At 41.5% G+C, this 27,402-nt stretch overlaps 1 protein-coding gene and 1 long non-coding RNA gene across 14 annotated transcripts in view; one reads left to right on the top strand and one right to left on the bottom strand.

Annotated features, from left to right (window-relative positions):
* The window catches only part of eda2r (ectodysplasin A2 receptor), a 678,182-nt gene that overhangs the window by 433,666 nt on the left and 217,114 nt on the right, over positions 1-27,402 (bottom strand). Inside the window, exon 8 of one of the 13 annotated variants that reach the window (XR_011342797.1) lies at positions 24,752-24,841. The exons of 11 other annotated variants lie outside the window; for them this stretch is intronic. The gene's annotated coding sequence lies outside the window, so the exon portion shown is untranslated. Of the gene's footprint in view, positions 1-5,167; positions 5,385-24,751; positions 24,842-27,402 lie in introns of those variants that run through there. One more of the 13 variants, XR_011342801.1, reaches the window with a different exon arrangement.
* Positions 5,517-16,791, top strand: LOC138741648 (uncharacterized). The gene is made up of 3 exons (XR_011343634.1): positions 5,517-5,857; positions 16,044-16,350; positions 16,710-16,791. It is a non-coding gene; the product is annotated as an uncharacterized lncRNA (long non-coding RNA).

Genomic DNA, 27,402 nt, shown 5'->3' with positions numbered 1-27,402 from the left:
TTTGTTATTTTTGTTTATGTAAGTGGGATTTTTCACACCTTAGTTCTCTACTTATTTTATTAAATTAAGAAAATGAATGAGACAGGAACAGTGCAATTTTCCTCATCTAACAGGCTCCTTTGCTAATTGCAGTTCCTTGTGCATTTTTGAATCACACAGACAAGGCTGGTGCCAGTGTTGAACACAGGCTGTATGGAGCTGACTTGTCTCACACACCAGTCTACAAGGAGAAAGTTATTGGTCTTAATATCAGAAGACTTAGAAGCAGAAATAGGCAATTCAGCCCATCTAGTCTATCTTAGTTGATCCATTTTCTACAATCAACCCCACTGCCCAAATTTCTCCCCACAGCCTTTGATGCCATGGCTAAACAAAAACCTGTCAATCTTTGCTTTAAACACACCCAATGTCTTGGGGGAAATTAACTTGGGTTTTCAATTTTATTCCAATGACACTAATTGGAATGGTGAGTGCAAATATTAGTGAGGAAGTGTGATCCTCAGCTGTAACTCTGTCCAAAATTGGAACTCCACTATTTCCAAACTTGTCTCTGAAAAATGACATGTGACTGAAATGTTTGAAGATGGCCAAAATATCTGGAACCATAGGGATAAAATCAGAAAGGGAAGAAAACTTCAGTTCTGCTCTCAGATATCTCTGAATACAAATAAAAAGGTACTTGTTTAGGAGCATTAAAAACAACAGGCTGAACAACGGTGGTGGTTAGACAAAAAATTGCTGGAGGAATACAACAGGTCGGAGAGCATCCATGGGAAGCAATGGTCAGTCAATTCTGATACCTTTATCAACACTAAGACAGAATAAATGAAATTACAGAATAAAGGGGAATAAAGCGAGTGGAGGGGCCCAGAGGTAATAGAGTATAGTACAGAAGGCAGGAGACACAGTGGAGAGACAGGCAGAGGGAGTACCCTTTAGGAAGAGGAGTGAGGAAAGAAAGATTCGAGAGTGAGAGAGAAAATAAGAATTGGAGTAGATAAAGAAACAGAGCAATCAAATGGGGTTAGGAGTTCCCTAAAATTAGAAAAATCACTGGTCAATTTATTGGGTTTAAGGCTGTCCAGCATGCTGTTAGGTTAATAGGCTTTACCCTAATTTCCAATTGGAAACAAATGATTCAGAAATTAGCAATTGCACTTTGATTCTAGGCTAGCATGTTTAAATGGCATCCTCAAAAGGGAAACTTTCTTTTATCCTTATCTGCTTCCTAGGCTAGGTGCACATCACTTCAGTTTATGCTGCCTGGGTAAACCTTCTCCTGAAGATAGGAGCTCACCCATTTGACTATTCTCATCCAATAAGTCCCCAATGTGCTGGAAATAGCCAAAGGGATTACTTCCCTCCTGAGTTCAATACATGTCCAACACAACACATCATATGGAGTGTCATAAAAGGCTGATAAACTGGGATACAGATCTATCAGGACCATGGAGTGGCTATTCTGACTTCCCAGCACAAGGATCCCAATAACAGTACCATGGAGATCAGGGTTTCAATGTCAAACATTCCAGAGTGGATCATTTTACTCAAGGTTGAAAACAGTCTATTAACAGAACAATACAGCACAGTACAGGCCCTTCAGCCCTCGATGTTGTGCCAGCCCATATATTCCTTATTTAAAATGTACTAAACCCTCCCTACCCCATTACCCTCTATTTTTCTTTCATCCATGTGTCTCTCTTGAATGCTCCCTAGGTTTCAGCCTCCACCACTATCCCCGGCAAGGCATTCAGTTAGAGAATCAAGTTAGAACTCCAGATGCTGGAATCCTGAAGAGAAGCCAGACAGATGCAGCAGGTCCAGCAACATCCATGGAGAGAAATGGTCCATCACCGTTTCGGGTCAGGGCATTTTCTCGAGTCCATTAAAAAATTCTTTGGGCTGGAGCTTAACAGCAGAGTTCATTGTTAAACCAAGCCACTATTGCTGCATTCATTCAACTAACGATAAGGATGTTTGTTTTAGTGGAGAGCAGGAATTTCAACATCAAGGATTAGAAGTGAAACACTGGGGAAATAATACACTGGAAAATTGTTCATGAACCTCTCAGCCACACAGTACCTGGAAAGCCACTTTTGTTATGCGGATTTTCTGGTCCAGTGACAAAACAGAACCAGGTAATTACTTACATAACAAATTGCATTTATAGTCATGTTTGTTAGTAATCAACTTTAAGTGCTGACAAATTTTCAACTTCCACATCAGTTTTTTGACATTTAATCAGGAAAATTGAACTTTATGACCCAATTTGGAGGTTTCAAATGGATCAGACAGAATAATTGGCATAGGAAAAGACTGTCCAGTCCAACCAGTCGATGCTGGCATCTTTCCTCCTCTAAATCCACAAGCAAAAACCCTTTCTGTTTGTCCATCCTTCCCTTGTGCACTTATACTCTTTGCCTCAACCTCTCCCCGTGGCAGTTATCAGTGGAAAAGTTGCGAGAAGAAATGAAATGATCAAGACCAATCAAATAAAATAAACCATGGGAAATAAATCATTTTGTTGCATCTTTTCTTTGATTATACACAAACCAATGTGGAACAGGTTTAAGCCGGCACAACAACTTTGCTTAGAGTGAATAACATTCATTCAAGATTGACCTAATATGAAAGACCTTCCAGAGACAGATCAAATTAATTGAAGGACTTCCGTAAGTGTTCTATCAACTACATTGTGTTGCTTGCCTCGTAATCTTTTTTATTTCTTGTACAAGTAAACAGCAAAGTTAAAAAATAATACATTCAAAATTACTGTCAGAAATAGTTGGTGATAACAGACTCCGGTCAAGATGTAGTGCTTTCAATTACATGCTACAAACAATTACTTAAGCAAAACATATCTAATTCCTTCTGCTTTATCCTATGCAGAGCAGGAGAGTTGTAGGTTAAACTATTAGTCTGCATTTATTTGGACTTGTTAACCATCGTGTTAAAACGTAAATGTTGAAGGATGAATCTGTGGACAGAATCTTTTCTGTCACACACCTGATGAAAAGTCTGCTGTTGGACAGTAGAGAGACGTAATCAAAGGGAATGTGGATAATAAGCCAGAACCAAACTTCAGACCACTTCTATTGAACCCACTGATGCTTACAAGCAGTGATTGCTTTTGAATCTCAAGTGTGGCTGTTTAAACAGACATTGGTGTATTTTAAGATAGTGGTTAGAATGTTAATGGCAGGCAATCACATGACACAAGGGGTCAGGAAGCTAATCTCAGAACTTACATAATAATGGGTGTCTCAACATGTACATCCATGAAGGAATACTGGGACAGAGCAAATATGTCATGACTGTAGGGCATTCTGGAAGACTTGGTCTAATGTAAAGAGAGTAACTAAGCAAATCACTGACTGCTCAGCAGGTTGGGCAGCATCTGTGGGAGGCAGAGAGAGGAACAACGGTTTGGGTTTAAAGCCAGCATCAGAACGCAAAGGCTGTCTTAACTGGATGCTAATCACCACATTGAGTTATGAATCAAAATTCCAAGTCATGGCATATTGACTCAGGAGAACAACAGATCAATGTAGACTGAGGACATGTGAAATGCACAATGAGATTCCAGATCCCAAACTTCTTGTTGTGGAGTGGAAGTTGCCCATATGCACTTATAGTGTGCACACCAACTCCACGCAGGTGAATTGTATTAAGTGGCTGAGACCAACCATCGATGGAGAAAACTAACAAATGAAAGTGTTAGGCATTAGATCCTTGAGCCATTTAAAAGTAAAGGTGTTTGGCACCTCTACACACCTCAAACTTTTGCACTGGATTATGGGAAACTCCAGATCAGCAGCTGATTGCAAGCATCATCAGAAATGATCACGATCGCATTTCTTGGGCTATCAGTCTTCTGTCGTATATTGCCAGCATGTCCAAGGACGAAGAAAGCTCAATGTGTCTGATCTTCAGGTAGAGTTTTTCCACCTGATTTTAGAATGAATAAAGCCTGTCACAACCAAGGTTCCGACTCCCAGTGTATCTTCAGTCTCAAAAATGGAAACGTTCATCCTTCTGGCAAATGAAAGATTACTTGGAGAAACACACAGGAAATAGGAACAAGAGTCGACGTTATTCAATAAGATTATAGCTGATCTGATCGTGGGCTCAGCTCCGCCCCTCTCCTTTTCGCCAAAACCCTTTAATCCAGTATAGAATTTTGTCTTAAATATATTGAATGAGGCTGCCTCCATTCCTTCCTTAGGCAGAGAATTCTCCACAGATTCCCTCCTGTCTGGGAAAACCAGTTGCTTCTCATTTCATCCCAGATCTACTCCCCAAATCTTGAGGCTGCATCCTTTCCTTCTCGTCTCAACTAATAGTGGAAGCAACCTTTATTTATTTTATCTATCCATTTCAATAACGAAATATTTCTTCAGATAGCCTCCTATTCTTCAAAATTCATGAGCTTAGTCCCAGGTGACTCAATCTATCCGCATAGGCTAATATCTTCATCACTGGAAATCAACCTGGTAAACCTCCTCTGGACCACTTCCAAAGCCTGGATATAATTTCTCAATAAAAGGTGATGCTGTTGCACTGTAAATCTCTACTATTCTCACTAACACTACACTTTGTACTTGCGTTTTATTGTAACAGTGTCCACTGAACATTTTTTAATTTTTGCACTCTGTTATACTTTATCTAGGTTGACTTGTCTGGTTATCAATCTCAGTGCCAATGAACAATCCAAGTTCATGTTAAATCTAAGGATTATGACCATTGGTCCTGGAAATTATACTCTGATTAACAAACTTGCCAACCACAAAAACAAAATCTGCAGAAGATAGAATCTTGCTCAAATGCTGAGAGGAGGGAGGAAGACAGCAGGAGAGAAGTAGACTTCCAATGTTTCAGGGATAGAAACCCATCTTGAGACTCTCTTGATGATTAATGGGGTCCTGGGCAAGAGTAGATATGAGGTTTCCAAGAGATGCCATCTGGCCTCCACAAGGAAGAGGTCAGTGAGCCAGACACATCTCCCATGTCCATGGGTTTATTGCCAACAAGTTCAGGTGGGGGGCCAGATGAAGAATATTGAATTTAGGATGTACAGATAATGTATTGAAAGTTGATATCTGATGAGAACAGTGCTGTGTCTAAACCAATTGTCATTCTCTGTAGAAGCATCGCAAAGCACATTTACCCAACAGAAGCTGTGATGGCACGTTCCTTCACATTGTGGGTCCTCCAGTAGATGTCATGAGAATAAATGGAATATCAGTTATAGCTCCTGATTGTATAAGTTATCTGGAAGTAATATACATTCCTATCCTATTGTTGAACATTTAATTTATATGGCATATGCACATATGATACCATCTCGGGGGACAGCAGCTGTTCTTGGCTGCAGTTGTAAACACTGTGAATCCAATTCCAGCTGTGCTGTCATTGAATTACCCCTCCATTCTTCACAGAACAGTCTGTTACTATGGAGACTGGTCTTACACATCAATTATGATGCAATTTATTTTGGGAAAAATAATCTCTAACAGCTTCATCTACAAAATCTATTCTGAATTCTTTACCTTGTAATTAGATATTTTCTAATGCCGGGAGAACAAAAATGTGTCTAGTATTCCCAGCTTCACTAATCAGAATGAAAGTTGCTCATTTAACATTAAAATGAATGATTAAATCAAGTTATTCCCTCCACATTCAAATGGAATCATAGTTTTTGACTTTGATAAATGTGGGCACCAAGAAGGAAGACAAAATGACAGCAAGTAGATATCAGAACATTTTAAGAGTGGTCTACTATTGGGCAACACAGTGGCACGGCTGGAAGAGCTATTACCTCACAGCCCAGGAGCCTCAGGATCAAACCGGATCTCAGGTATGATGTAGAAATTGTACATTCTCCCTGTGGATGTTCCCCTGAAGTTGTGAAGGTATTGTGGGTGAGGAAACCGGTTTGGTAGGTCGCAAAGGCAATGATTCTGATTATAGTTCTGGAGGGAAGGATTTTATTTACAGAAGGCAAGTGTGAAAAATGGTTACAAATGTAACACACACACAAACCCACCCCCACCCACACACAACAAACTGGTACATACAATGATCAAGGGGAAACTACCACGATGCCCCACCACCCCTTGACTCAGTGGAGGTGACAAGGGACGCTCCCAACCCTTTTAACAGTGCACATCTTACCAACAATTTCTCCAGCACCCTTCCACATTTCTACCACTGGAGTGAAGCAGGGTGGTTCCAAGCTGACAAAAAAAAAGAGAAAATAAAGGACACATGGCACCTTATAGTGCTGGAGGCTCAAACCCAGGTCATTAGCAGGAACCAATGGCTTGGTACCAGGAGGGTTAATTCAATTACAACAGCCAATGGCCCAAGGCCAAGTAAAGGCAGGCTGGAGAGTCCAGTCCAGGTGTGCACTAATGAGTGGGACAGAACCAAACCTTGATGGCAGCTGGTGAGTCCTCCAGCTAGGTAGGGGGCAGTGTTGTCATGTGACAGCAACAACCCTTCCCAATACAGAAGGTTAGTTGGTCAATTGGTCAATACAAACTGTCCTTCACACCACTGTAGCTTTAGGGAAAGGGATAAGAGATTTAGCCAGGATCTCAGGAAGAACTTTTTAACCTAGAAGATGTTTAGAAGCTGGAAATTCTGGCTGAAATGGCAGAAAGTCACAAGAAGTGAATCTAATGTACAATAAAATGGTGGCACTGCCAGAGCCGGTGGAACAGCTGTGCTGCCACTGGTGCAGACCTGGGAGAGCAACGTGCGGGAACATGGTGCTGTTCCGTGTGGTCATACTGCCCATTCATGCCAACGGCTCCTGTTCAGATGTTATAGAGCCCATTAAAATCCAACAGCCACAGGGTCTGTGCCCAAGATGGTGGCACCTGTGCTGTGCTTTCTCCTAATTGTTAAGGACCCTGGGCAATGTTCTTTGAGTTTGAAATATAGCAGTGTGATGCGCTGTGGTAGCAACAAGCAAGAACAAAACTTGAAAGACTGTACAACAGGCTTTATTCCAGTAAAACTCTGAACACCAGTTCATGCCTTGGTGGCTCCCCGTGTGACTGGCTCAGGAGGGGCCAGCAGGTCTATATTCGGGTCAGCTGATTGACAGCCGGCCAGGTGAAGTCAGCCCCTTAGGTGGTCTTCCTGCAGGGACAGAGATCGCCCCCTGCAGTAAGCAAGTGCTCATATCACCACAATCATGTATATTACAATTTTAATGTATTATTACAGGACTAAAAGGACCCTTCGAATCTTTTGTAATGTTAAAATGCTAAAAATGCAGTTTGATTACTGTAATGACTAATCTTGTTACATTGTTTGCCACAAATTGGAGGAAAAATACCTCACCTTTCACCCCCTTCTTCGTCCCCGACTTCTTTCCTTTAGTTCTCTCTCTCTCTCTCTCTCTCTCTCTCTCTCTCTCACCCCGCCCTGCCAACTTTTCCCTCTGTCTCCTTTCATGGAACCAAAATCAATTCTCTCCCTACCTCTTCTCATATCTAATTGCTATCTCTTGTTTATTGGTCTGGACCCCTTCCTCTCCCAAATTTTCCACCTTTCCCTCAGACTTTATTGATATCCCCAGCCTGCTTTTTCCTTTTACCTTGAAGAAGGGTTCAGGCCTACAATGTCAGTAATATATCTTTACCTTCTACAGATGGTGCAAGGCCGGCTGAGTTTTCAACAGAATGTTTTTTATCATTTGTTTTTTGTGAATTTTTAAAACCAAAGTGATATCGGATCATGGTGACTTTTTGCAATGCATAGATTGAACACAAAACTAAATCTTTCATTGTATCTCGGTCCCCATGACACAACTCTTTGGTCCTCCTTTGTTCTCAGTCCTTAGGCTTTCGTGAGGCAACACAAGATCACACCTGCCCAAGCCAGTGAAATCAAAAGGTCTCATATAACCATCTCAGCCACAACTAGAGTGCACTGCAATGACCCAGCCAGTTCCTTCATCCTCCAATAAGCATCACGGAAATGTTTTTCTTCCCCAGAAAATCTTCTTTGGTCAAGATTACTAAGCACTACATAGAGGCTGATTTGTGTTCTTCTCTGTTTCTGAAATTCAATGTTTGCGTTCAGCTGTCTTCTGGCTGCATTTTGTGTGAAAATGAATCATTAGAATGTGTCAAATTTCAATGGATATGAAAATAACCCAATTTATAGCGGATTGAATCTTCTATCAGGATGCATTGTGTTGAATCATCTCTTGGCATTCAATATAGAGTGGCAAAACCCAAACAAAATTACCACAATATTATAGTTTCTGACTTAGAAGATTTGAATTAAGCAAGGACAGGCATTTTGATAAGGGATTAAGTGTAAAAACTCCAAATCCCAAAGAGTCTTTTAAAAGTTAGATGGGGAACAGATAGCAGGCAGGAAAAGAATGATTGGAAGCAATCACAGGGATTGGCTTCTGAGGAAGATTTTGAAAGGAGAGAGCACAGAAAGATGAGGTGTAGTAAAGTGAAAAGGCCAAGTTCCAGGAAGCTAAAAGCCCCATTGGCAGAAGTACAAACAAAGAATAGAGCAAGGGAGACCATGTATGAAGCATCTGGGTGGGAAGGAAGCCTGTATCTGACCAAAGATGCAGCTATACCCATGGACGAAGTTCAGAATGAATGAGGAGGAGAATTAGTACATGGGTTAGGTCAGGAAGGGGGGCGTGGGTTGAATGCAAGGCCTGGCTTGTGCAGTGGAGTCGCACATGATTGAACATGAAGCTGATAACAATAAAAAACGAGGATGGGTGTATTCACAATCAGCCATGGCTATAACAAGAAAGTTGGCAGATGCTGGGGTCGAGTGCAGTGCACAAACATGCTGGAGAAACTCAGCAGGTCACACAGCATCCATTGGAAGTAAAAGAGAGCCGATATCTCAGGCCTGAAGCCTTCATCAGATATAAGCAGAAACAGGCAGGCTCCTGAATAAAATGTGGTTGGTGGGTGGGGGGGGGGGGGGGGGAGGTGGAGGACAAGTGGCCCAGGCCCAAAACATGCTGCATGAGTTTCTCCAGCATGTTTGTGTATGGCAGCCATGCTTTTAGCTATGTTCCAGATGTTTCAGTTGACCAAATCCCTGTTGCTTTCATTCTGAAGCATTTTAAAATCTCAATTAATTCCACTACCAAGATAAATGCTTCAAAACGTATTTGTCCAGCTGGCCTACTAAAAGCAGGGGATTCTGCCCTCAGTGCTGTCCTTTTTAAAAACTCTGTCGGCATGTTGCCTTCATAACTGTTTCAATGTTTCTGGCCCCATCTGCCCAATAAAACCTGTCTGTGGCTCCATTAGCCTAATAATGTCTATGCGTTATGCCCTGCTGGCATGAAATAAAACTTTTATTGCTCCACTGGGCTAATAAAAATGTTTATGGCTCAGTTGTCTTAAGTAAACAAACTTTAAATCTTTGGCAAATTTTTTGAAGCTTTAGACATTAAAAAAAATAATTTTCAGGACACCAACTGCCTCAGCTCTGACCCAACGTCTTCATAACCTACTCCAGCCTTTCTTCGGAGACCTCCTATTTCTCAGGCCTGGACTAAATCAATATTCCATCAAAAATAGGTTAAGAGTTTTCACATAGAAAGGCTGAAAATAAAACCATGCAGACATTGTAAATAAGAGATAGGGGCAGAATTGGGCCTTTCAGCTATCAATCCCAGGCTCTGTCATTCGAATCGCAGCTAATGTATTCTTCTCAACCTAATTTTCCTGCCTTCTTTCCATAACTTTTGATGCCCTGATGAATCAAGAATTTATCAACCTCCATTTTAAATCCACCCAATGACTTGGTCTCCACACCCATCTGTCACAATGTATTTCATAGAGTCACCACCCCCCGGCTGACAAAATTTCTCATCGTCTTGGTTCAGAAGGAACGTCATTTTATTCTGGCCCCAGACTCTCCCACTATTGGAAACATCCTCTCCACTTCCATTTTATCCAGCTCTTTCAATATTTGGTAGGTGTCAATGAGATTCTCCAGTCTTCCTTCTAAACTCCAGCGAATACAGGCCCAGAGACATCAAAAGCTACTACTACACTAGCCTTCTCAGCCCTGGGATTATTCTCATAAATCTCCTCTGGACCCTCTCCACTGCCAATGCATCCTTCCTTAAATAGGTGACCCAAAACTGCTCATGACAATCCATATATGGCCTGACCAATGCCTTCTAAAACCTCATCCTTAATAATGGGCCCGAGACTCTTGCCTACTATTGAATTGCCTATAGATTCCAGGTCTTTTGCCTCTCTCTCTTCTTCGTGAGTGGAGTAAGGTTTGACAGTTTCTAGTCTGCTGGAACTACTCCTGACTCCTTATGATTCTCAAAAGACCACCACCTCTTTCAGAATGCTGGGGTTTAGTCCATCTGATCTAGGTGACTTATCCTCCTTCAGCCCCCCTTCATCTTCCCAAGCATCTTTTCCTCAGAAATAGCAACGGCACTCACTTCTTCCCCCAGCTCTTTCCAATTTCTGGTATGTCACAGTGAAGACTGATGCAAAGTACTTATTTGGTTCATCTGCCATCTCCATTACCGTTTCTGCGATGTCATTTTCTAGTAGTCCAACGTCCATTCTTGCTCCTCTTTTGCTCTTTATATGTCTATAAAAAACTTGTAGTGTCTTCTTTTGTGTAACTTGCTAGTTTACCTGCATATTTTATCTTGTCTCTCCTTTTTGATATTTTTGTTGCCTGGTGTTGGTTTTTAAAAATTACCCAATCCTCCAGCTTCTTGTTAATTTTTGCAAGACAGTATGGCATGGACGAATCTATCCTTGGCCAGAGTGAAGTGTGAAAGATTAATTGTGGGTCTGTTGATTTAAGAAGCTGACACACGATGAATGTAGCAGCTAATTCTTCAGATTCAGATCTCTCAAGCCAAAGCAATTCCTTGGATTCTCTGCCTATGCCCATACTCCCTTCAATGCAGGCAAGCAACTTTGGGGCTTACAAAAGTTTTGTCCAAAAAAAAGTTCTGAATCCTCAACAGAAACAAACAAAATTTGTGAGCATCCGGTATAACCAGACTGAGCCCATTACCTAGGTTTACTGTTCCACACTCTCTCAAGTTACCAAAGGGGTGCACTGAAGGGTCCATTTGCTCTAAACTGTGCATGTGAGAGTACAATCTCTTGGTAAGAATGCTCGAACAATGGTAAGTAAATCTTTGTGCAAAATAAGTCACAACACAGTTTTACGAGGGAAGTAATTATCCCAAGTCCGCATTAAATAAAGCTTTCTCTGCTAACCATTTGACTTTCATTGCTGGAAGAACTGATGGAGTAAATCTGAGATATCCTGAATTGACACTCTAATAAAACAACTAAAGCACAGAATGTTTCATTTGAATGTGTGTGCAGAGTATGCATTTACAATTCAGAGGTACCGTGTGCTTTCAGTGCAGGTTTTGGCAATTTCAGCTGATTAATTTTAATGGATAATAATGCTGGAGAAATATAAGAAACTGTCGACACTGGAAATCTGAAACAAAATCAGAAAATGTTTGAAACTCAGTAGGTCAGTCAGAACATGTGAAGCCTCTTCAATCTGAATTTTAACTATTTCTATTTCCACAGATACTACTGACCTGCTAAAAGTTTCCAGCATTTTCTGTTTTTATTAAAAGTGCTGGAGCTCCTTTCTTGATATTTCCTGTTATAATCCCAACTAAAAGGGCTTTGTAACAACAACATTTCCTCTTCATTTACTTGTCAAAATTTCTTTTAAACATTATAAATGTATCACTTCCTCTGGCAGCTCATTCCACATAAACCCACCACCCTCTGTGTGAATACTTTGCCCCTCAGGACCCTTTAAATTTTACCCTCTCACCTTAAATCTTTGCTCTGTAGCTTTAAACACCCCTACACTGGGAAAAAAGATTGTGACTGTTTACCTGATCTATATCCCTCAGGATCTTATATAAGGTCACCAATCAGTCTCTAATTCTCCAGAGAAAAAAAGCTGCATCCAATCCAATCTTTCTTTATAACTCAAACAGTCCAGGCTCAGTAACATCCCTTCTCATTGATTTCTCTTCTTTCTTTCTTCTTTGGCTTGGCTTCGCGGACGAAGATTAATGGAGGGGTAATGTCCACGTCAGCTGCAGGTTCGTTTGTGGCTGACAAGTCCGATGCGGGACAGGCAGACACGGTTGCAGCGGTTGTAAGGGAAAATTGGTTAATTGGGATTGGGTGTTGGGTTTTTCCTCCTTTGTCTTTTGTCAGTGAGGTGGGCTCTGCGGTCTTCTTCAAAGGAGGTTGCTGCCCGCCGAACTGTGAGGCGCCAAGATGCACGGTTTGAGGCGATATCAGCCCACTGGCGGTGGTCAATGTGGGAGGCACCAAGATATTTCTTTAGGCAGTCCTTGTACCTCTTCTTTGGTGCACCTCTGTCTCGGTGGCCAGTGGAGAGCTCGCCATATAACACGATCTTGGGAAGGCGATGGTCCTCCATTCTGGAGACGTGACCTACCCAGCGCAGTTTGATCTTCATCAGCGTGGATTCGATGCTGTCGGCCTCTGCCATCTCGAGTACTTCGATGTTGGAGATGAAGTTGCTCCAATGAATGTTGAGGATGGTGTGGAGACCACGCTGGTGGAAGCGTTCTAGGAGCCATAGGTGATGCCGGTAGAGGACCCATGATTCGGAGTCGAGCAGGAGTGTGGACATGACAACGGCTCTGTATACACTAATCTTTGTGAGGTTTTTCAGTTGGTTGTTTTTCCAGACTCTTTTGTGTAGTCTTCCAAAGGCGCTATTTGCCTTGGCGAGTCCGTTGTCTATCTTGTTGTCGATCCTAGCATCCGATAAAATGGTGCAGCCAAGATAGGTAAACTGGTTGACCGTTATGTTAAAGCTCCACACATGCCAAGCTAATAGGTGAGCATTACAGTAGGAACCAGATCAGTGATGGTTTATCATTCCCTCACACCTGCCACCCCATCTATTCCTTGATCTATATCCTAGCTCTTACTGGCAGAGCCTTTCCAGCAAAACCTTTGCCCTAACAATTTAATCTCTGTTTCTGTTAGAATAGACTGGCCATTCTCAACGGGAGCCCCCATGGTCCCACCTGTGGGCCACAGCACAATTAAGTAAAAGCCTTGTTTTCTTTTCACCTCACATAATATACTTCTTTAAAATATTTTTTATGTAGTGGGTAGGAGAGAAGTATGGAAGAAACCAAAACTGCTTCACAGGGAAGGGGTCCATAATTTTAGAGCAGAGTCCTGGGGTGGGGGGGGGGGGTCTTAGCTGAAAAAGGTTGAGAATGGTTGGAATAGACTGTGGATTAACTGCCACCCGGGCCCTAGACTGATTTAGTAAGGCCCTCCCACCCTGACGGGCTAAACCTGCCGTCCCTCACTCCCTGCCATGGCCCAGGCTGCCCCTGCCGCCCCTCACTCTCTGCCACAGGTCAGACCATTCCCACTGCCCCTCACTCCCCAGTGAGGGCCTGGCCACCTCATTTAGTAGTACTGGTCAGACACCGCCAGCCGCCAGCTGTGCACCCCTCCCGTTGTTCACATACTACCATAGGTGACAGGGACAGGCTGGACACTGGTATTTCAGAGCTCCCTCATCGCACACACCACAAATCTCCACACCACGACCGCTAGCTCCCAGAAACCACTGTGCATGTCACCCCAGCGACAGTGCAGCAACAACTCTGGCCCACAGTCACCAGCTTCACCTGTGCAGAATCGGGGTGTTGGAGAACACCACACGTGCTCCTTAATCACTTCTGAGACGCGACTGAGCCCTTGGTTTCTTCAGCAGAGATGAGGTGCATCTCGCCAAGGGGTTTCTGGTATTTCTGGAGGCAATGAAACTGACCTCTGTGCTGCTTGGTGTTCTGTGATGTTCGTTCCAGTCACTTTTCAAAAGTGCCCCAGGTTTCCTCAGTCTGGTTTGGCATCTTGCAGTCTTGATTAATGGGTGGGCCCAGGACTGTCACAAGCCCACATTGACCAGTGGTTATATTGTTGTACCAGTGGTTGTGATGGGCCCCTTTACCTTCCAGGCCCCTAGGCTTCAGCCTACTCAGCCTAATCCACCACTGATAAACTGTCTTGTCAAGCAGTATTCAATATATTAAAGCTACGCACAGTACCAATTATTTCACAACAGCAGACTTGGTTAAGGGCACCCTCAAGGCCTTTCATGAGCCTTTGGTGGCATGGTTAGCGCAACATTATCACAGGACCAGCAACCTGGGTTCAAATCCACTGAAAGGTGGTGCCTCATGAAGCAGCTCTTTTTTATTCTGAAGACCTTTTCTCTTTTTACCTTTTAATGGAGCATGAGGCTGGAAATGACTAATGTACAAAATTTAACAAATGGAATTGATTTTCATACTTATTAAAATTCACAAGGTCATTTAAAAACATGCTTTTTCAAAGCAATTGTTCTGATAAAATTTATTTCAGAAGGCACCAATGTGAGTACTAATCATTATTTTACCACCAGAATTATTTACAAAGAGAGGAAAAGTTCAATGTATAACGTTGAAAACATCATGCTAAATTATGAAGGAAATGCCTACCTCTGCTTTCTGGAAGGTGGTGCAATACTTAAGCTTGATTTGACTTGGCCTAAATTCTACACATACAATTCCCAAGTAAATGAATCCACAGCCGTCACCTCAAAAGAGCGGTTAATCTTGCCATCTGGCCAAAACGCAATGTAGTGAAAAACAGGGATTTGATCCACCTCTGGTAGATGTCCAGTGGGAGAGCAATTTAACCCACCAGACATTCTCATGTCCCTGTCTGCTCCAGATTCCTATTGTTCAGGGGTACCTCAACAAGATGCCTTGTCAGGAAGGTGCATCAATGACTGCACTTCCTGAGAAGACAGAAGCAGGCAAGGTTCACGTCAAATTTTATTGAGATCATCCTGGCCAGCTGCACCACAGTGTAGTGCGATTACTGCAGAGAAATAGATTGAAGGGCAATCCATAAGAGTGGCAGAGAGGATCACTGGGGTCTCCCTCCCCCCCCTCATCCTATCTGAGAGGGCGTGCAAGATCATTGAGGACCCCTTCCACCCCCCCACACCGCATCTTTCAGCTGCTCCCATTGGGAAAGTATCAGAGCTGAGGAGCCATTTCTTCCAATGGGCAGTGAGATGCTGAATGAACAAAGGAACTGGTCCCACAAACCATCCGAGACTCTAATACTCACAAAACACTCTTTATTTATTTATTTATATGAATACTAGGCCACATTATGTATTGCTTGTGTGTTATGTCTGGTTGTGGATCTGCGTGTTTTGCACCAAGGACCAGAGAACGCTGTTTTGTCAGGTTGTACTGGTGAAATCAGATGGCAATAGACTTAACTTGACAATTCCCTTGTCCTTGGAAAAAGAATTCTGCAGAAAAGGAATTTGCAAATCTCTGGTTTGTCTGCCATCTGGCCACTGTGAAGTGTGATCTCTCCAGCGTCAGGCAACCAGAACTTTTACAAACTTTTATTTGTAAGAAGTTTTATTTATTTTTATACATTGAGTATGTTCTTTCACAAAGGGCAATAAGGCTCCAATGCTTAGTCCCATTCTAAACCCAGCTCGAGATCACTCAGATGCAACTTTTAATTTTTAACGCAAAAGGTAATCTGCTGGAGGAACTCGGTAAGTTCAAGCAGCATCAGTGGGAGAAAAAGAATGGTGACCATTTCAGGATTGGTCCATATCATTGGTTTTAATGAAGATCTTGATGTGCGATAGGACCGGTGTGGTTAATGCCCTATTGTTCAATGTGGAATGCAGATGGAAACCAGGTAAATCTGAGTTTGAATCATGGTTGTTTAGGGAATTGAGGCAAACGTGTGGGGGAAAGGATGGAAGATCAGAAAGGGTCAAAGATCAGAAAAGGTCAATAGGGTGAGGGTTGGAGATTTGATTGAAGGTAGCAGTTCAGGCAATTTAGACATAGAGCATGGTAAAAGATCCTTCCGGCCTATGAGCCCGTGCACCTGAAATGCAACAATTAATCTTTTATCACCACATAGACATGGGGAAAACAAAATCAAGAATGGTCTTTGGCTTGGCGGTTGGACTCGGCATGTCGGCACTTGTCCAATGTGCTCATGACTGTGATCAGAAGCAGGGCTCTCGTCTCTGCGAGGCCCTGCGTTCCCGGATGCATGATCTGAGTCGCAAGCGCGACCCTCCTTCTCTGTCGGGTAACTGGATGTAGCAGCGCCATCTTGCATCGCAGAATGGAAGCCGCACGCTGGTGTAGACGATACCTTCGCCTGGATCACCCTCTAGATCTTCGGCTGCTCCAAAATCGACTTCTGTAGATCTTTCAACAAGGTAGGCCTCAATTCCTCTGCACTTTCTGCTCTTTTAAACTGTGCTTTTTTTGAAGTTTGAGCTTTATTACCTCTCATTGTAACTTTCAAAACTCCTTAAAATCTTGACCAAAATAATTTTTTAAAATAAACATCTTTGAATTTCAGGTATTAATTGTTCAGCTAGGGAGAGCTGGAATTACACGTCTACTCCCTACGCCATCTTTCAAAGGGATGTTGAGTGAATTGCTTCAGCAGTGGGGAAATATAGTGGTGGGCAGTCAAACTGCAAATGCACATAAGGGTGGTGCTCACGGACAACATAGATAGAAAGTAGTGAGTTTCCAGCACTGGTAATGGTTCCATGATTTCCCTTTTCAGATGACCTCTCATTTCAATTGCTGACTCCACAAAAAATTACAACATCGTATGATCCAATCACCTACATGACCATTGCTTCCAAGTCGATAAAAAGTTTTGTAGTTACATTTTATTTATGTTTACATTTTTTGTGGTCATTTATCAAAGCATTAAATTTGTGACTTTGATCTGTGATTGACTTGTTTATTGACATTGAATGGAACAGCTCAAATCACATTTTGCTCACTCTTAACTTCCAAGCCACACAAATGTCCTCATATGTGTGAATGATGTTTAATTCTCTCACCAGGTAGCTGGGCAACCTCCTGTTGCTCAACTCCCACAGTGAGGAATCCAAGTCTGTCTCTTGCATAGATATTAATTGTGCGACGACAGGACGATCTGGTTGGTTTCTATGTCTCTCCCCCACCTTTTCCACGACAGATCTCTGAGCTCTTTATATGTCCAAGAAAGCAAAGAATAGCTCTGATTTGGAGGAATATAATTTGTTGAATGGTTTAACAGAAGGTACTTAATGAGGGCAATATATTGCATTACATGAGCATGGTGAAACATCAAAATTTGCAGACACTGTGATTGCTGGAGGAGCTCAGAAGGCCTTGCAGCATCCTTAGGAGGTAAAGATATCTAAACGATGCTTCAAGCCAGATGGATAGAGCTAGAAGCAATCGTTCAGAGGGTAATGGTGTTCCTGGATAGTGGTTGGTGTAAGGAGGGCTTGCTGAAATAAAATGACTCCCTGGTCTATTGATCCCTTCCTGGCCCTTGGCACTTTGCCCTGTAACTGAGAAAGGTGTAATCTTTGTTCCTCCACCTTCTCCTTCGCCACCATCCAGGTACCCAAACAGCCTTCCCAGATGAGCCAAACCTCAATGGCTGCATTCAGTCCTCCTAATTGCCCTGCTCTACACTGGTGAGAGCAGGTGCCATCCAGGCAAATGATTTGCAGAGCACCTCTCCACCATTTATTATCTATCTTTTGTAAGTTTTATCTCCTATTAATTTAATTTAATCTATAAAATTGCAGTTTTTTATGAACTACTTGTTCAGCTGCAGCAAGTAAGAATTCTGTGCAAATGTTCATTGTACAATGTATATGACAATAAACTCATTATTATCAATAGGACCATCTATTTTCATTCTCCTCCAATTCCTGGTTCCCGCTCCTACATTCCCTTCCTCCATCTTGTTCTGTCTGCCCTTCATTTCTGCCCTAATTATTCCCATTATCACCTGACAACAGACTCCAACATTGTGTGCCCTACTAATCACCATCTAGCTTCTGTACATTTAATCTCTCTTCCCCCACCTGCTTCTATCTTCCCATTATCCCTCACTTCACCCATCATCAACTGGCACCAAACAGGAATGCCCCTTGGTCCCTTTTAAGTCTTTCCGGTTACCTTAAATCTATAATCTACATCCTTGTATGTTAAATTCGCCAACTTTGGGGAAAACTCAGTCGCCATTCCAATTATTTATACTGCTCTGATTTCATAAACATTTGTAAGGCCACTCCTTTTAATCTCAGACTCCATGGGATACCCGAGCCAGTCTCAACTTGTAACTCAAGGTAACATACTTAATAAACTTTTCTGCAGCTTTTCCTGCTGAATAACATCATCCCTTTAGTTAGGCAACCACAAAGTGTGGCCTCTAATACAGCTGTTACATGATGTCCAAACTCTGTACTCAGTGCCCTGACTGATGAAAGGAGGCGTGTCAAACACCTTCTTTGCCACAGTTTACCCAAGTCTCCACTTCCTGGAATCTATGTTCTACATCTCTGTTCTACAACACCCAGGGTCCAGCCATTTTCTGTGTAAGTCCCACTCTGCTTTAACTTCCTATAATACAACACCTTACTCTTCTCCAAGTTAAATTTTATCCGCCATTCCTTGGCTCACTTTCCAGTTAACGTGGATCATGTTGTGCCTGTGACTGAAGTTTCTGCTGTAAGATGTCATTATCTCAGAAGGGCACAGAAGGAACTGGATCACTTCAACTTGCTCGACAATGAGTTTGATGTCAGATTTGAGGTCTTGATCTTAAAACATTATTTTTATTCTTTGACTGGACAGAACTTTTGATGATAATTATGATGGTGAGTTTATTGTCCAATCTACATATGCACCAAAATTCTCACTTGCTGCAGTTGAATTGATACTTTGTAAAAAAGAACGACCAAAATCATGAGCGTGCAAAATCAAATTAAAAAGTGGCAATAATTAGAAGAAAACATAGAGAATAAATATTCAGTTAACCTAAAGCAAAAGTGGCAACTCAACAATAGTGCAGTCAATCCTTTTGTTGTAACTGTGTAGGTCTCTCCCCAATGTGAAAGATGGGTGGGTTGGCCTCCCATTTGCTCCTCATATGTAGGTGAGTGGTACAATCTGTGGGGAGTTGATGGGAATATATTACATTAATGGGGGATGTGATTGCTCTGTGAGTTAAAATGGACTTGATGGGCTGAGATGGGCTTCTTCTTGATCGGAAGGAAATGTGAGATATAGTGTAAGAGATTCTAGGGCACAGAATGAACTCTTCAGTGAACCTGCCAATCAAATTGGGACAGGCATCGAGAAACTGACTGGTGATATCCAAGGAGGTGGCTACCTGTATATATTTATGATTAAAATATTAACTTGAAAGAACTGTCACAAACAGGCTTTGTTTTTATTGTCTTGAAGCCTTGACAAAGGTCCAAAAGGATCCAGGAGTGCAAATATATAAGACACTCAAAGCTGCCATACAGGTGAAGAAAGCCATAACAAAAGCAAATCACACACTAGAGTCATTCCCTGATGGATTTAATTGAAAAGTAAATGTGCAATGCTAATCTTGAATAAAACTTTGGAAAGACTGCATTTCATACTGTTCTCGTTATCATATTAAAGAAAGGATTTACAAGTTATCAAAATTGCAAGATTTGTATTAAGAAAGAATGAGGGTGCCTTTCTCTTTAGTAGTTCAAAAACCTTTAAAATTAGGCTTATATAAAGTAAGCACAAGGCAAGTTTGCAGTTGTGGAGGAATACAAAACACAATGCTAGCAATATAATGTAGTCACTGAGAAATCAAACAGGAACTCCAAAGGGATTTCTCTAATCGGCGAGAGAGAATGTAGAATTCAATGTCACAGGAAGTAAGTGACATAAATCATAGAAAGAGGAGACAATGAAAAGACAGAACAGATATTTACACTGATGGGGTTGGTAAGGAACAATGAAGTGATTTCAAGTGAAATATCAAAACTACGCAGATTGCTGAAAGCCACTGGACAATCTCCATGTTATTTAAATAAAATTAGCTGGACTGCACCATCTAAAAATAATCTTTGCTATAATTAACAGCTGAATGCTTTACATCTTCAGGTGAGGTTCTCCTTTCCCTATTTTTAATGAAGATGACCTTGAAACTGTGGTAAAGAGCCTTTAATGGCATATCTAATTTTTTCTAAATTTAAACAAGACAATATCATTTAACCACTGTGTATGTGTAGGTGGAGTATTATCTTTCCATTTAATCAATATGACACCTCTGGCTAACAATGAAGTAAAAGATAAAATTGGGTTTTGAGCTGAAGTCAATAAAACGCCATCATCTTGAAATCAGCTGAAAAGAACAATCGAAGGACAAGGTTCCAATTTAACCTGAAGAATCACCGATAATGTTTGAAAACTATCTTTCCAAAATTTTTCTAAACATGTGAATCAAAGAAGCCTCAGCCATTTTACATTTGTCATAAAGAGGATTTATATCAGAGTAAAAACCAGGTAATTTAACTTTAGACACGTGGACTACTTTAAATTCCATTAAGCAATGTGGAGGACAAAGGGAGGCAGAATTAATCAAATTACTAATGGAATCCCAAACTTTGTCAGAGTATGAAAGATTTAAATCCTGTTCCCAGTCTCTCTTGATCTAATCTTACAAGGCCATTCTTAAATCAAACAAAATGTTATAAATAAGAGATACTGAATCTTGATGAAAAAGCTGTAAATCAAAAAGTAAATCAAGAATATTTGCCTCAGGGATTTGTAGAAAATCAGGGATTTTGGACATGGGACACTTTTATGGACTAATACCATACTCTAAAATTTTAGGGATGTTCGATGCTGTTTCCAGCTTGTCGTCACTTGTTAGTTTTTTCCCCCAACCTTGTATAGTGGCAGGAGTTTAAAATTTATGGGTTTTTGTTTTTTTCTCTTTCATTTTCTTGTAATTTATATTTCAATATAAAATTGTATGTTTAATTTTTATATTATTGTAAACCTTAATAAGGTTATAAAGAAAGAAACTGTGGTAAAGGTAGCCCAGGAGGAATGTGAAGAAGATGATTCAAGCAATGATATATGCATAGCCACAGCAATGCTTAAGATCAGATACAATTTATTGTCATGCAATAAAACATAAATGTAATATTACATGAAATAGCCCTTAATCTGCCATAAGGCGGACAAAGATTCATCCATTAGCATTGTAGTCAGAGAAAGAGAAACAAAGAAGAGAGAGTCTGTTGACTCCTTTAACAGGCCTTTTAAAGTATGGCACAATGGAGTTTATCGGAGGAACAGTGTAAATGAATAAGTAATGGCTGGCAGGGATTTAGTGGGCTATAAATCTCCATGAATCCACAGGATACAGAAAGTACCTCTGGTTCATTTACCAATTTTGTTCACAGTAGCAAAAAATGAAACAGTGGGAAAACGCAGTCCTCTCAATCCCAGTTACAGTTAACTGGAAGGCTAACCCTGGTTTCAAATAATACAAGACCACAAACAGTGAAAATGTCAGGGTGAAACTACCGGGACTCAGAAAGCGTTGCCTTTGAGGGTGGGATTTCATAGTTGGTGGGAGCTGCTCCTCTGAAGGCCATGACAAGCTGCCAGGTCTACAACAAACAAGCAACAAAACCCAGTAATATTCTCTCATCCAGATAAGATGGGGATTCAAACATGTAACATCTGTGACTCAGAGGGAATATGGTAAGAACGCTTGTCCCAGTTGGATTAAACTTCAGAGTGATGAATGAATGAAATCTGAATAAGGAATATCTCATGGGCTCTTTGATTGAACATAAAATCAAAAACATAAAGGAAAAGAAAACAAGTATTATTAATAAAGTTTAAAATAAACAGCTCCAAACGCAGAACATAATGGCTAACTTATGGCCAGTAAGTCATAATAATTGTCTGTAGACTGACCAAGAAATGTTATCATTGATCTGGCTGTCTCCAACATATTACAGCTACAAGCTGAAGTTTTACTTGTAACACCATTTTTAAATCAATTGCTAGAATTGACAACATAACCATGTATTTTGCTTTTGGGCAAGGACTTCCAATGCTCTTTATGACTTGATTGTTGCAAATATTGTGGATCAATTTGTTTTTGTGATCTGAACTAGAGGAAAGGGAAACTAATGGGAAAACAAAACATGGGCCAGACAGAAGGAAAGGAATAGGTCTGGTCCTAGAGTTGAGATTTTAAATTGGAGAATGGCCAATTTTGATGGAATCAGAAAGGTTCTGGCAGGTATAGATTGGGACAGGTAGTTTTCTGGCAAAGGTGTGCCAAGTAAGTTGGAGTAGAGAACAAGGAATAAAAAGAGGTACCTGAAAAGTTTAAGAAATAAAAGAAAAGGAGGAAATCAGGAGGCATGAGGTTGCTCTGGCAGATACAAAGGAAAAATCCTGAAAGTTAATCTAATCGCTTCTATTGCACTCAGGTAATTCATCTCCCACAATTAGGAAGTTCAGCAATTCATTTGAACCAGATGGCCTATCATCACCGCCAATTTACACTTTATGTAGTTTGTTTAAAATAAGGAAAAGAAATAGTTAAGTCCCAATATCATTGCAAATATGGGATGAGATTGAAAGAAAATAGAATGCCCCAACTGACACAATTCTCTCAATTACTCCAGCGGGAGTTTTGCAGCAGGTTCATTATGGGATCCTGAAGAGGAAGTGCCTTTGGGTGGGCATGAGTACAAACCCACAGTTCTACCTGGCTGCCTGATGCTTGGACTGTTCATTTTTTCAAGCCTTGACATCACCCTCCCACATTCAGCCTCTCTAATGCACCAAAAAAAATAAAGTAAATTGCAAGCCACTTCACACCAGCATCCTGAATTGCTTCTCAAATAGATTTTGCCAAGTTTTGAACTGTGCAGGCAATTGTAATCTGATTAAAGTACTTATGTCAGTGAACAAGTGGAATAATTGGCATGACAATTGTGTTACTAATTCTGTCAAATTACAATTTTAAAAACTAAATCCCTTTCACTCTTTGTTCAAATATTCATTCATGGCATGCGAGGGATGCCAGCAAGAACAGCCTTAGTTGTCCATCCCTAAACACCATTGGAATAAGAGATGGGGAGTCATGTGTTTTCTTTCTTACACTGAAAGCAAAAAAAACCCTGATGATTGTTAAAATTGTGGCTCAGTTCATTTTCGAGTTCTTAACTAAGGCAAAGGGAGAGAGGGGAAACTGAAGCAGACAGAAGGAAAGGAATAGGTCTGGCCCTTGAGTTGAGATTTTAAATTGGCCAATTTTGATGGAATCAGAAAGGACCTGTGAAATGTGGATTGGGAGAGGTAGTGTTCTGGTAAAGCTGTGCTTGGTAAGTTGGCATGGACAACAAAGAAAAAAACAATCTACCTGAAGAGTGAAATAAATGAAAGAAAATTCTTAAGAATGAAATCAGGCACAAGTTGAAGGAAAATCATCTAGCTAGGGAGTTCCAGGGTTTAAATCAAATGACATCAAAGGATCTGCAACTGCTCACTGGGATGGATGAAGATGAGGATAGGGTTCCCTTTTACCCATATCCCTTGGCATTCTAGGTGGAAGAGGTTATGGGCTGTTGTTGAATATAACCATGTGAATTCTAGTGCAGGAGCGACTGAAGATGGAGGGCGGGAGTCTTCCTGCTGACGAATGGGTGCAAATCAAGCCAGTGCATTTTTACTGGATAATTTTTGAGCTTTGTGGTTGATGAAGATGGCTTAGGGAATAAAGTCAAGATTCCCTTATTGCTCTGTCATAATACAGAGAATGTAATATTACTTGAAATTGCCTTTTGTCTGCTGTAAGGCAGACAAAAAATCAACATTGGTATTGCCTGCTGCCTCTTACAGCAAGAGAGAAGAAAAGCAAAAGGGAGTCTCGTCAGAATCACCGAGGGTCTGTGGATTCACCTCCAGCCCTCCTGCAGCCTCTGCAGATGCACAGACCTCCCTTCTTGAGGATTACCGATGTTTAGGCAAAATTGTATAATCACTAAGTCCAATTCTGTAATTAATTAAGTTTTAATTTCCAAGTCTAAACCTTGAGTGTTACCAGGAGAGCATCTCCCCGAGATCTGATGTTCTTTCATGTATCAATCCTAACACTGGAGATGTGCTAATCCATCTCTAACACGATAACTCCCACCTTAATGCAGGTGCATTGAAGTAAACTGTCACCAGAATGGATAACATCAAGCACCTCAGTCTCGACTGATAGTTAACCTGAAGACTTAGACAGCAGTTAGCACAATGCTGTTACAGTGCCAGTGACTGGGGTTAAGATACACCGATGTTTGTAAGGAGTTTGTACATTCTCCCTGTGTCTCCTTGTGTTTCCCCTGGGTGTTCCAATTTCCTCTCACCCTTCAAAAATGTACCGTGGTTATAGGTTGATTGGATGTATTTGGCCAGCATGCGCTCATGGGCTGAAAAGGCCTGTAACCATGCTGTATGTCTAAATTTAAAGGTTTTCCCTCTGAGCTTCACATCCTTTCAGGGTAATTGGTCAAATCGCATTTGTTCAGTCAGGTTACTTCAGTACATCATTGCCATGTAATACAAGATGCAGAAATGTGTTTAAAGCAATAGACAACATGTAAACAAGTCCTTCAGCCCATTATCCATTCTGACCAATAGTCCAATCTCAGCTCATCCTATCCGCCTGCATTTAGCCATATCCCTCTCAAACTTTCCTGCCCATCTACCTGTTCTAACGATGATTGTAATTGTAATTGTACCTACCTCTTGCCATTCCTTTCATACTCTGACACAAACAAAAGGTAAATGAGCAGACAAAGAAGTGTGGAAGGTATTCAGAAGGTCAGACAGCATCTATGGATAAAAATAATCAGTCAACGATTTGAGTCAAAACTGCTTATCGAGTCAAAGATAAAAAGGTGAAATTACATATATAGAGGTGGAAAGAAGTTGGCAGAAGGGTCCAGAGGTGATAGGAAAGAAGTTGTGAGAGAATGAGTGACAGGCAGTGGGGCAGTGACAGAAACCTTGAGGAAGGGGGTTGGAGAAGAAAAGTTAGAGAGAGAGAGAAGGTAACCAGGTCTGGGAGTGGTGAAGTAGGGATGGGAACAGTGGAAACAGATTAGAGTGGGGTTAGAAAAACATCACCATTCATGACATAAGGGTTAAGGCTATTCAGGAGGTGTTGTTGTTCCTTAAGCCCTTCAGGTCCTTACCAGAAACCTTTGCCCTCTAGCTTTTGACTCCCCTACCCTGCTGGGACATTCACCTTATCTATGATTATGCTCTTGGGGGTTTGGGGGGTGAGGAGTCCCAGTCTATCTTTGAGAGGCTGGTCATGGCCAGAATTAACAGGTACCTAAGCAAATGTCACAATCGCTCCACAGCAGATGCAATATCGCTGAGTGCTCATCTTTAGGCTCCTATGCCTTTACCTTGATCGTAGCAGAGTGAAAAGGGCATGGCCTGGGTGGTGGGGTCTTTGAGGATAGAGGCTACTTTTTTAAGACACCACCTCTTGTAGATGTCTTCGATGGAGTGGTCTGGTGCCTGTGATGTCGCAGGCCGAGTTAACAACCCTCTGGAGTTTATTCTTGTCCTGAGAGTTGGCGCCTCCATACCAGACAGTGATGCAATCAGACAGAATGCTCTCCATGGTACACCTGTAGAGGTGTACGTGCATCTTTGGTGACAGACCAAACTACCTCAGACACCTCACAAAGTATAGTCACTGGTGAACCTTCTTTTTGATTGCATTAATGTGGAGGCTCCACGAAAGATCCTCGAGATGATTTCACTCAGGAATTTGAAGTTCTTGACCTTCTCCACTACTGAGCCCTCCATGAGGACTGGGTCGTGTTCCCCTGACTTCCTCTTGAAGTCCACAATCACCTCCTTGGTTTTGCTGACGTTCAGCACAAGGTTATTGTCATTACACCATTCAACAAGCTGATCGATCTCCCTCCTATACGTTTCCTCATTGCCGTTTGTGATTCTGCCGACAACTGTGGTTTTTTTTGCAAACTTGTAGATGGCATTAGAATTGTGCCTGATCACAACTGAGCCACATATGGATAAAAGGATTAAGTCACATCAGGGTTGATTTGCATTGATACCTTATATTGCACACAAACCGTGTGTTAACCCATCACCAGTTCCACAGATGGGAAGAAAAATAAAGTAAAACACAACAATGTTCTGTGTTTGTCTGCCCAATGAAATGTAATCTCAGCATTTATGTCAACCATTTGACAAATATTTATAACAAACCATGATCTTGATTGGCTCTCCACATCCCTGCAACTTATTAGCAAGCAGATTGACAAATTCTGGATGCGTGTAGGTAAACATGATCTGATACTATTTTAATATTCATGTCTGTTTTTGAGCAATGTGGCAGCCAGTGAATTGTTTCGCCATCTGGATGGATGTTAGACGTTAATTATTGGGTTAAGCAGAAAACAACTTCATGTTACTTACCCTTAAATGGATGTCATTACCTTGCACAACTTAAAAAAAAACAATTTGGATATTCAAGCTGTCATAGGAGAATGTCAAAGAAGCAATGAATATAGAGTTCAGAGACAGTGGGTGTTAGATCACTAACCTCTCTAACTTAGAAATCAGAGCATGAAGATTGTACAAAATGACAAGATAAAGGTCTCCTTTCTGTGTTGGATGAAAGGATCATTCAGAACAATTAGAAATGCACTTTAATGTATTTAACTGGGAGCTTTGGGATATCTAATAGGGGAAGGCGCTACAGAAATGCATTGCATCCACTCTTACCTGAGGTAGGATTCGTCTTTTTCATCCAGGGCCCAGCTGGCAAAAAATAAATCATGAAATTGGCCCCAGAATTGTCACAATTTGCTGTCATCTTTTTACAGACAGCACAATTTGCTGTCCGTAAGAAGTTTGAACATTCTCCTCGTGTCTACGTGGGTTTCCTCCAGGTGCACTGGTTTCCTCCCACCCTTCAAAATGTACAGGGGTTGTAAGTTCATTGGGTTGAATCGGGTGGCGTGAGCTCATGGGATGGAAGGGCCTGCGACTGTGCTGTATTTGGAAATTTAATAACGAATATTTCCTCTATCGGCATCACCTACGGCTCCTAGAACGCTTCCACCAGCGTTGTCTCCACTCCATCCTCAACATTCATTGGAGCGACTTCATCACCAACATCGAAGTACTCGAGATGGCAGAGGCCGACAGCATCGAATCCACGCTGTTGAAGATCCAACTGCGCTGGTTAGGTCACGTCTCCAGAATGGAGGACCATCGCCTTCCCAAGATCGTGTTATATGGCGAGCTCTCCACTGGCCATCGTGTCAGAGGTGCACCATAGAAGAGGTACAAGGACTGCTTAAAGAAATCTCTTGGTGCCTGCCACATTGACCACTGCTAGTGGGCTG

The sequence above is a fragment of the Narcine bancroftii genome, chromosome 8, assembly GCF_036971445.1.
Source record: "Narcine bancroftii isolate sNarBan1 chromosome 8, sNarBan1.hap1, whole genome shotgun sequence".
Lineage (NCBI taxonomy): Eukaryota > Metazoa > Chordata > Chondrichthyes > Torpediniformes > Narcinidae > Narcine > Narcine bancroftii.
Note: the sequence above shows the minus strand (reverse complement) of the source record. Positions and strands in the feature narration are given on the sequence as shown.